General features: G+C 48.2%; 1 pseudogene; it reads right to left on the bottom strand.

Moving 5' to 3' along the window:
- Positions 1-10,613, bottom strand: part of LOC119284032 — a 15,854-nt pseudogene extending 5,241 nt beyond the window's left edge.
- Positions 10,614-10,840: the final 227 nt, after the last annotated feature.

Below are 10,840 nucleotides of genomic sequence, written 5' to 3'. Positions count from 1 at the left end.
GCCCGTTTGGTGTCACGGAACCCTGTTCACATCGTTTGGGGCTGTGAGCGAAACTCCGGCCGGATCTCCTCATGGATGGAACCCGAATAGGCGATAAACCTGGACTAGAGACTTGAGTGTTTAGGCAGGCCGTGGCCGACACCCACGTTGGGCTTCCGCTTGAAGGTTGCCGAGTACATGTCGTGTAAACGGCGGTAAGTGGTGAGAGCGTGTGTGAAGAAGTACACCCCTGCAGGGTTATCATCATCTATTCGAATAGCCGTGTCCGCGGAAAAGGACTTCTGGGTTGCTTATATCAGTTCATAGACAAGTGAAAGTGGATACTTTAAAATACGCAAGATAAGCGTGAGTGCTATGGATGGCGTTCTCGTAGGGAGACGGGAGCGGATCCATAGTGGTGTATTGATATGGTGAATATGTGGACTCGTGTGCGCCACCTCAAAAGAGTCGCTTGCAGTCGTAGTTAGGATAGCCACCGAGTCAAAGCTGGCTTGCTGCAGTTAAACCCCACCACCCCTTTGTTGATAATGATGCATATGTAGTTAGTTCTGATGTAAGTCTTGCTGGGTACATTTGTACTCACGTTTGCCTATTTTATGTTTTTGCAGAGAGACTTCAGTCTCACTAGTAGTTCCGCTTGGACTTCGACATTTAGCTTGTTACCTCAGCTACGATCTTGTGCCCCGGCAGGATCTGGTAGATAGTCAGGCTTCTCAGCCTTTTTCAGTTATAGATGTCTGTACCCAGACATGATAGCTTCCGCTTGTGCTTTGATTTGTATGCTCTGATTGTTGGGTCATGAGACCCCTGTTTGTAATATCTCGCTCCTCGGAGCCTATTGAATAAAGTACTTGAGTCGTAGAGTCATGTTGTGATGCCATGTTGTGGTTGCACATATCGAGCATATTGTGTGTATGTTATTGAAATGCTTGGTATGTGTGGGATCTGACTATCTAGTCGTTTATCTTTAGTAGCCTCTCTTATCGGGAAATGTCTCCTAGTGTTTCCACCGAGCCATGGTAGCTTGCTACTGCTCCGGAACACTTAGGCTGGCCGGCATGTGTCCTTCTTCGTTCCTGTGTATGTCCCTTCGGGGAAATGTCACGCGATGAATACCGGAGTCCTGTTGGCCCGCTACAGCCCGGTTCACCGGAGTCCTGCTAGCCCAGTGCTACAGCCTGGATTCACTCGTTGATGACCGACACGTTCGATGCTGGTTCATGGATGCCTGTCCCTGTAAGTCTGTGCCACTTTGGGTTTACGACTAGCCATGTCAGCCCGGGCTCCTTATCATATGGATGCTAGCGACACTGTCATATACGTGTGCCAAAAGGCGCAAACGGTCCCGGGTAAAGGTAAGGCGACACCCGTGGGAATACCGTGCGTGAGGCCGCAAAGTGATATGAAGGGTTACATGCTAGATCTATGTGGCATTGAGTCGGGGTCCTGACAGCGTTGGTATCAGAGCTTGACTGCCTGTAGGATTACCAAGCCAAACTGGTCGAAGTTGAGTCTAGATATTCTTTAGTTATGTAAGGGAATTGATTGTGGGATGGAACGTAAGGCTCTTTTACTCCTTATACCTCATGCCTTTCTGATCTGAGTCATCTTATCTTTCCTGCGGGGATTAAGAACTAGGCTATCTCTTCTTTCTATTAGGATCACGTGTTACTAATCAGTAGACTTATAAATTTGTTGGATTTAAGCCTCAGTTCAGTTTCTACCTCTGTATGTTAATTATTGATCTCGAAACCTTGATATTGTGCTTCTGAGTGGTTATGCCACCATTTTTGTGAATGTCTCAAATCTTTTTGAGCATTTACAGTCGTTATGCTGTCCGAGTCATTCCAGGTTTCTAAATAGTCTGATGCATTTGCAAAATCCTTTCCCTCTGGTTTTGATGTTCCTTTATGCCAGCTCAATCACACTAATTGTTGAGTTGAGGTATTCTATTGCCTTGACATTATGTTGGAGTTGTTATTGTGACCCGAGGTGTCTTAGGGGATCATCTAGTAATTTAGCCATGATTTGTGTTCCCAGTGTGATGATTCTGGCCATCATTCTCGAAAGCATCCCGTGATGCTACTTAGTAATAGGTATTCTATCCCTGGGTTTTGAACCCGAGATTCACCCTACTTGCTTCATGTTGATAGTTTTGCTCGTTCCTTTAGGTTATTAGTAACCTTTGCATTAGTCCTCGATGTTCGTGGTATTCCTTTCTTCCAAATACTATGAACCGTTTATGGCAGATGTTCCTCGCTGATCGAAAGATCACAATCAGAGTGCTCTCGATGGGTTCTCGATTCTATATTGTGACTCTGCCAGTTCTACCTTTCTGCATGGGTTATCCGGAAGAAATATGTTGAATTCGTTCGACATGCTAGTCCATGCATCCACAACTTGGAAAATCATATGTTCTTTTGAGTTGTCCCTCTTTAGTTGTTTTCTGGCCCTCGTCTATCAATTGATAGTCAAGAGTATGCGTGCATTCGTTCGTCGATGTCTATTACCCTTGTGGTCCGCCAAGCCATTCTATTTCAGAATGAATAGGAGAAACAAACTCCAGTACCTCATCCATATTTAGGATTGGGTCAAAGTAGTTGTGTTCCGTAGATCAAGTTACAATCCAGCTTCTGGTCTGCTCTACCCTGAAGTATTACCTTCTTTATGACAGGAATTTCATGAGAATTGCACCACCTTTTGTGAATTCTTGACATAGTGATACTTCTTGCCATCCTTTTTCATTCCTCGGTTCCGTGTTGTTGCAGCCGGAGTGCCGACAAGTGAATCATGATGTGTGAAATCAATACTCCCAGCAACCTCGTTGCTTGGTAGTTAAAGGATAATAATTTCATTCTTAGTATGTTGGTTTTTGAATCATCCTTCTAAGACTGATCGTGCTACCTAGTCCTTATTTTCCTGGTGCACTCTTTGATTGATGAGTTAGGATTTTGTCAAGTCCTCGCTCATTTGATCATATCGTCTTGCCCTGAAAAGCAAGATTGTTCTCGAGCTTAGTAACATATCGGTGGTTCGTGATTTCCGCAGATCTTCTCGGAAGTATTACCAGGTTGTCACCTGACCGCTATGTTGAGCTCGTGATCAAGTTGGTTTCTTGTGAACCACCTTCTCTCCAAGAATCGGTGTTAGATATCCCTGAGCTAGTTGGTTAAGCTAAACGACAACTTGGAGGGTTGGAAGATAAAAGCTTGCCTGACTTAGTTCGATCCAAAGGGATATTCTTGTGTAGTGTGTGTTGAAGAAAGATGATATCTTCATCGGTTGGTCCCTGTGATCAGTTGCTGGACCTATCGTCTTATCAATCCTTTGATTTGAGTGTGGGCTATCGTCAAATCAAGTCAGAACAAACGATGTTCGTAATGTTGTCTTCCTCGTGGTTGATCCCTCGAGCATACACCATTATATCTTTTGGGTCTGACCAATGCTATCACCGTGTTCACACGATGGTGGAAGTCCAGTGATATGGAAATTCCGATGAGTTGTTGTTGAGTCCATTGACAACATCCTTATCTCCTCCATGATGTTGTTGAACATTAAGTTAGTGTTGGAAACTTTTGAAAGCATTTTCTTCATGCTAGCTCATGAAGTACTTGTTGATGAAAGGAGTGACTTCCTTTGATTCACGTGCATTTTGATGTAAGTTGCCGTCGTGAATTCGAGAAGGTTTGTTTTTGCTCCTTTGGAATCATCCCAAGTCGGTCATGCACGTGCGAAGAATTCTGTGGTCTGTTAGACTAATCATCTTCATTCCATAGGTATATCCTAGCACACCAAGCCACTGATTGACTTGTTCAAGGAAAAGAAGTCTATGCTTGGGATCTAATCCATGGACTTGCGTAAAGACTTCGATATCCTCGATGATGGTTCCCCACCTGAACTCGGTAGTGTTTAATTATAAGACTACTACGTGGCCATGCTTGTCTGGGACAACGTGTTCACATGTTTGTAGCAGATCCAGCTCATGTTTTGGAGCTTGCTATCGTAGTTCATTTCCCGAGAATCTCGCAACGTCATCTCGTCGATTTGTGTTGCAAACTTTCATTTTTCTTCCTAGACTCGATGGGTCTGGAATATTCCGACACCAACCAGATCTGAATCTCAGGCAGATATGATGGTTGGAACATTTCCCCAAGAACTATAATATTGGTTCCTCGATAACTGGTAAAGTGGATGTCGTGGCCAGCACCACCCAGCCGGAAGACCTGTTATTATAATATCTTGATTGAGGAAGTTGGCCACCTCCCCATAGGGATTTCGTAGGATTTACTCCCTAGTTGCCCCTATGGATTTTGAGATCCCGAAGTCCGACCTTTTACTTGATGTTCTAGATATCAAACCATATTTATGAATGGGTTACGCTAGCACATCAAGGAGAACATTAGAAGCGGAGTGCTAAATGTCTCTCGGTCGATCATCCAGATTTTGTTTCCTTGGCCTCGCTAGGGTGAAATCTGAGAAAGTGTTATCTTCCTTTGCATCTGCATCATCCATCATCATTCGTCATGGTAGCAAGCTGTGTTGCCAGGATCCTTGACACGGATATTGGTAGAATCTTGATGATTGTGGAAATGCTCAAGTTCTTGAGAGCACGCACAAGAGCTAGGTGTTATCTTCGGCACTAACTGGGTTTGCTCTCAGCTTCCTCGGCAATGCTATGACCTTTTCAAACAGTGAATTCACTCTCTATTGTTGGGTTCTTCCCCAGTTACCAGAATCATTCCCAGCATTTGCATTTTGTTCCCAGCTTGCACCACCAATGTGCCATTCTACCATGGGTCTCTTCCATTTCCGGTGATAAGCAAATTCATCCATTACGTTGTCTTCAACAAGGTAATCCACATCATCCAAGTCCGAGTATGCCATTCTACCGACCCCCTCCAAATGATCGCTCGAGAATTGCCTTAGGCTGGTTTAAAGAGTTTCAATGATCTCTGAATCAAAAGTAATTCTTTTTGCCACTTAAGGGGATATCTCTACGAGTCACCCTCCCTAAGGTGTATCGTTATGGTATCATGGCAACTCAACTCCTCGCTACGTTGACAATCGATTACCACCTTCTTAAGCGTGAAATTGTGGTCTACCTAATGAACCTTCGTCATCTGCTTCACTCCATTCCTATGGATGTGTGCTTCGCCTCTCAGCTCGAGAGATGTTGCTATGTCTCATTCCGTGAGTTAATCCTGAGTTGTTCGACTTTCGAGAAGAACCATTCTTTTAGGATCTTTCCTTTCCTCTCGTTGTCATGTTAGTTGGAGTTCTCAGAGCAAGCCTTCGAGACAATAATGGTGTTCAAATCAACGTTCCTATGAAGTGCAACCTGGATCGTGAAGATTATACTAGTTTGCGTTTCCCCTTCACCTTACCCTCCGCTTGAATCTCGAGACGAGATTCTTGTTTAGTGGGGGTGAGTTGTCACATCCCTAGTTCTGACAATGCCTAGTGCATGCATTAGAGTGTTACATCATGTTTAAATTTCATTTAAACCTGAGATGGGGATTGACTAAGCCCTAGCACCAAATGAATTCAACTAGGGTCAAAATAAAACCTTTTTCATTGAACTCAAAATGTCCACTAAAAATGTTCAACATTTCTGGTTTGAGGTGGAAGCATCTACCAAAAATGGTTTATATTTTTGCAGGATATATTTGGTCACTGAATTAAATCATATAGTATTTTCATTTGGGCATTTAAATGCTATTAAATATTTCAAATGCTCAAATAATCATAAACTAAAATGTTTACTGTTGGATATATTCTAAACAGTAGCCATGATTAGTTTCATGATTTTTGAAAGTGTCTAAGTATTTTTAATAAAGCCCTAAATTTACAGAATAATAGAAAACTGAGATAATTAGAAAAAGAGAGAGAGAGAAAGACTCGTACCTGGGCCACTTACCTGTAGCCGGCCCAGCTGCACCGGCCCAGCCCACCAGCGCCCTCCCTGTCGTCTTCCTCCTCGGAACAGTAGGACAGGGGCATGTGACCGCGGCGCGCACGCACGCGCAACGCCACCTCCTGCCTGCCTGCTACCACTCCGACGCCGCTACGGATGCCACGCACCCCCTCTCCCTTCTCCCTCTCTCCCGCGTCCTCATCCTCTCCCCGGAACACTCTCCCCCCTCCTCTGTTCTCCTCACCGAGCGGAGCCCGTCGCCGCCGCTCGCCATAACCACAGCCACCGCCCTTCCCTCGCTCCCCCGACTAGCCCAGAGGCTCCGCCTCGACCCCCTCCTTCCTCCCCACCGACCCACGGCCCTCCGAAAGCCCTGCAACGCCGCCACCATCGTCGTTCCGTCGCCGGCCACCGAAGCTCACCGCTGTCGATTCGCCGCCTCCGACGCCTCCCCGAGCTCCCCGAGGCCACCGATGCAACCCCTGTGAGCCCCTCTTCTTCTTCCCCCTTCCCTCAAGCTCGCACTCATCCCCTAGCCTCTTCCTCCACCGCGGCCGAGAGTTTCTCGCCGCCGGCCATGGCGTGGCCGTGGCCACAGCCACCCCAGCTCGTATCCGAGCCCACTGACGTGCTCACCGCGATCTCAGGAGTCCGTAGCACGCCCCAGCTCCTCCTGCCGTGCTCCCTAACCCCGACCCCGAGCTCGCCCGAGCTCCGGCCGCCGCCGAGGTCGACGCCGTGCTCAACTCCGGCCACCTCGCGGCCTCCCGTCCGTTCCTTTGGATGCGTAGGAGCAAGAGCTTCTCCCCAGTGCCCTCAGCGCGCCAAACCACCGCTCGTAGCGCCAAACCCGCCACCACCCGAACTCCGGCCGCCGCCGTCGTCATGATTGCCGTCGCCTCCGGCCACCCTAGCTTCTTCCGTTGGCCCTGTTAGATGCGCGCGGGTCTGGGCATCCCGTAGAGCCCCTCCGCCGCTCTTTTGGTCATCGGAGGGCGAATCCCGACGCTCTCCGCCGTCCCTGGCCTCGCCGGCGACGAGCCTCGGGTCAACTCCGGTGAGTTTGACCCGGGTTTGACCCCCTCTCTCTCACTGACCTGCGGGCCCCGCCCGGCTAATTAGGTTAGGTTAGTTTAACTAAGCTAGGTTAGTTTAGTTAGACGCTGACACTCGGGACCCACCGGTCAGGGGTTGACCGGACTATGCCACGTTGACCTGCTGACGTCATCATGACATCAGGCTGACGCAATAAGTATTTTCTGGATTTGAAAATATTCAGGAAATTCCAGAAATTTGTATAAACTTCTAAAATTCATAGAAATTCAACCGTAACTCCAAATTAAATAATTTATATATGAAAAATTATCAGAAAAATTCAAGGAATCCATCTGTACCATTTTCATGCATGTTAGAACAACTTATAGATGCTGTTTAGCACAAATCATACTAATGGCATTTAAATATCCACATATGGAGTTTGAATTTGAATCTTGGATTCAAACCAACTTCATTTAATCTGGTTTTAGGTGCATTAGCCCAAAACACATTCATATTGCCATGTCATAGCATGCATCATATTGTGCATTGCATTGATCGTGTTTTTCTGTATTTGCCGGTATTTGTCCCCTCTCGATAGACGTGATACCGATGATGTGATCGTTGACACTGATGAAGACTCAATGTTATCTTCAGAAGTGCCAGGCAAGCAAAACCCCCTTGTTCATTCCGATAAAATCCCACTCTCTCGCTCCTGCTCTCTTTTACTGCATTAGGACAACATTGATTCATCTGTTACTTGCTGCGGTAGCTGAACCCCTTTATCCTCTGCATGACCTGTCATTCCACAGTAATTAGATGAAACCCACTAGCATGAGTAGGAGTTGTTTGAGCCCTGTTGTGCCTACTCATTCATGTTTGTTTGTCATGCCTGCTACTGCTTAGAGTTGAGTCAGGTCTGATTCATCGGGGATGAATCAGAGGCGTGTGAACATGTCCTACTGTGTGTGAGCTAAGTGTGTGAACACGATTTGGTAAAGGTAGCGGTGAGCGGCCATGTAGGAGTACATGGTGGGTTGTCTCATTGCAGCCGTCCTCAGGAACTGAGTTCTGTGTTTGTGATCCATGATTCAGCTACTACCACGCATTGGGCCCGAAACCAATGGACCCTCTCGGCTTCTTAATCACCCTTGTCCTCTGTCCAGGAGTTGCAAGTAGTTTCTGGTGTTTGTAGTATGCTGGAGGCCGTGCGCAGCGCTGACCATAGGGGTGGGCTGTGATGCGGTAGGCACGTGGCCGGGTAAATCGGGCGCCCGTTTGGTGTCACGGAACCCTGTTCACATCGTTTGGGGCTGTGAGCGAAACTCCGGCCGGATCTCCTCATGGATGGAACCCGAATAGGCGATAAACCTGGACTAGAGACTTGAGTGTTTAGGCAGGCCGTGGCCGACACCCACGTTGGGCTTCCGCTTGAAGGTTGCCGAGTACATGTCGTGTAAACGGCGGTAAGTGGTGAGAGCGTGTGTGAAGAAGTACACCCCTGCAGGGTTATCATCATCTATTCGAATAGCCGTGTCCGCGGAAAAGGACTTCTGGGTTGCTTATATCAGTTCATAGACAAGTGAAAGTGGATACTTTAAAATACGCAAGATAAGCGTGAGTGCTATGGATGGCGTTCTCGTAGGGAGACGGGAGCGGATCCATAGTGGTGTATTGATATGGTGAATATGTGGACTCGTGTGCGCCACCTCAAAAGAGTCACTTGCAGTCGTAGTTAGGATAGCCACCGAGTCAAAGCTGGCTTGCTGCAGTTAAACCCCACCACCCCTTTGTTGATAATGATGCATATGTAGTTAGTTCTGATGTAAGTCTTGTTGGGTACATTTGTACTCACGTTTGCCTATTTTATGTTTTTGCAGAGAGACTTCAGTCTCACTAGTAGTTCCGCTTGGACTTCGACGTTTAGCTTGTTACCTCAGCTACGATCTTGTGCCCCGGCAGGATCTGGTAGATAGTCAGGCTTCTCAGCCTTTTTCAGTTATAGATGTCTGTACCCAGACATGATAGCTTCCGCTTGTGCTTTGATTTGTATGCTCTGATTGTTGGGTCATGAGACCCCTGTTTGTAATATCTCGCTCCTCGGAGCCTATTGAATAAAGTACTTGAGTCGTAGAGTCATGTTGTGATGCCATGTTGTGGTTGCACATATCGAGCATATTGTGTGTATGTTATTGAAATGCTTGGTATGTGTGGGATCTGACTATCTAGTCGTTTATCTTTAGTAGCCTCTCTTATCGGGAAATGTCTACTAGTGTTTCCACCGAGCCATGGTAGCTTGCTACTGCTCCGGAACACTTAGGCTGGCCGGCATGTGTCCTTCTTCGTTCCTGTGTCTGTCCCTTCGGGGAAATGTCACGCGATGAATACCGGAGTCCTGTTGGCCCGCTACAGCCCGGTTCACCGGAGTCCTGCTAGCCCAGTGCTACAGCCTGGATTCACTCGTTGATGACCGACACGTTCAATGCTGGGTCATGGATGCCTGTCCCTGTAAGTCTGTGCCACTTTGGGTTTACGACTAGCCATGTCAGCCCGGGCTCCTTATCATATGGATGCTAGCGACACTGTCATATATGTGTGCCAAAAGGCGCAAACGGTCCCGGGTAAAGGTAAGGTGACACCCGTGGGAATACCGTGCGTGAGGCCGCAAAGTGATATGAAGGGTTACATGCTAGATCTATGTGGCATTGAGTCGGGGTCCTGACATTACTCTTTTGATCCACTCCCCTGATTTCAGAGGGAGAAGCCTGCGCAACTCGATAGTCTGTCCCGGCATCCACCCAGCAACACCGTCAAAATCAGTCGTCCTCTCCCATAGTTGTGCTTTGTAGGATTCCGACATGACGATGAAACCAAGCGCGCCACCCAGAGTACTCAAATAAAGTCCCTGATGGTTGGCGTAGGCATGTGGTGGCACCTCGATCACGGCTAGGCTCTGTCTGTCAAGATTAAGCTCAAGGATATCCACCTGAGGGCCAAAAATGAACCAGCACAGTGAATTCCCAAGCAGGATGCTTCTACTGCCAAGAGAAGGAGACATATCAAATGGAACCAAGGTTGAGATGAGATCGGCCCAGGCTCCCATCTCCGAGGAGTAGACACAAGCTCGTGCGACGCCCTTGCTGACGCACGCCAAGACCACCTTGAAGGGGCTCGAATGGCAGGCACCATGCACGTGGCCCTTGTCGCCGGCAGCACAGAGCACATCCGCTTGCACACGGGACTCGCTCCAGTCGTGACCACCCAGCTGCGTTGGACTGCCTATGCAGCGGCGGTCGCCTACGACGGGATCCCACACTAGGACCTGGCGGCAGCCCCTGCCGGTACGGGCGCTGCTGGTGAAGAGGACGCGGCCGTGGCGGCAGCTGTGGACGGACCAGATGTCGTCGAGGCGCGGGGAGAAGAGCTCGGGCGGGATGAGGTCCGGCGGATTGAGAGTCGACCTGAAGGGGGTTTCAATGAAGCTGGAGTTGAAGAACACGCCGACGATGGGGGGCTCCCGGTGGTGGGCGCAGAAGCGGCGGAGGAATTGGGGGTCGGAGACGATGCGTCACCAGCGCTTGCAGACAGAGGAGACGCGGGGGAGGGAGGAAGGTCGCGGGGGGAGCCGCACGGGTATCTCCATCAGGAGGTCGTCGTCCTCCATCCGCTTTCTCGGGTTTCACCCCTACAAAGAAGTTATTTTCTTGGGGTTAACATCATCCCAAGGAGGAGTAGGAGTGGCTTGTCATTTGAATAGCTCAAAATTTCAGTATCTAGGCATACTAAGCCAACACACTTACTGGCTTGGCATACGAGGATCGATTCCATACACCCCTTGCATTAGTGGACATCTTCTAAAAAGCTTCAGAGAGTAGTGTAAATAATGCATGG

Source organism: Triticum dicoccoides, chromosome 4A (genome assembly GCF_002162155.2).
Source record: "Triticum dicoccoides isolate Atlit2015 ecotype Zavitan chromosome 4A, WEW_v2.0, whole genome shotgun sequence".
Taxonomy (NCBI): domain Eukaryota; kingdom Viridiplantae; phylum Streptophyta; class Magnoliopsida; order Poales; family Poaceae; genus Triticum; species Triticum dicoccoides.
The sequence above is the reverse complement of the archived record's forward strand: the minus strand, read 5'-3'. Positions and strand labels throughout refer to the sequence as shown.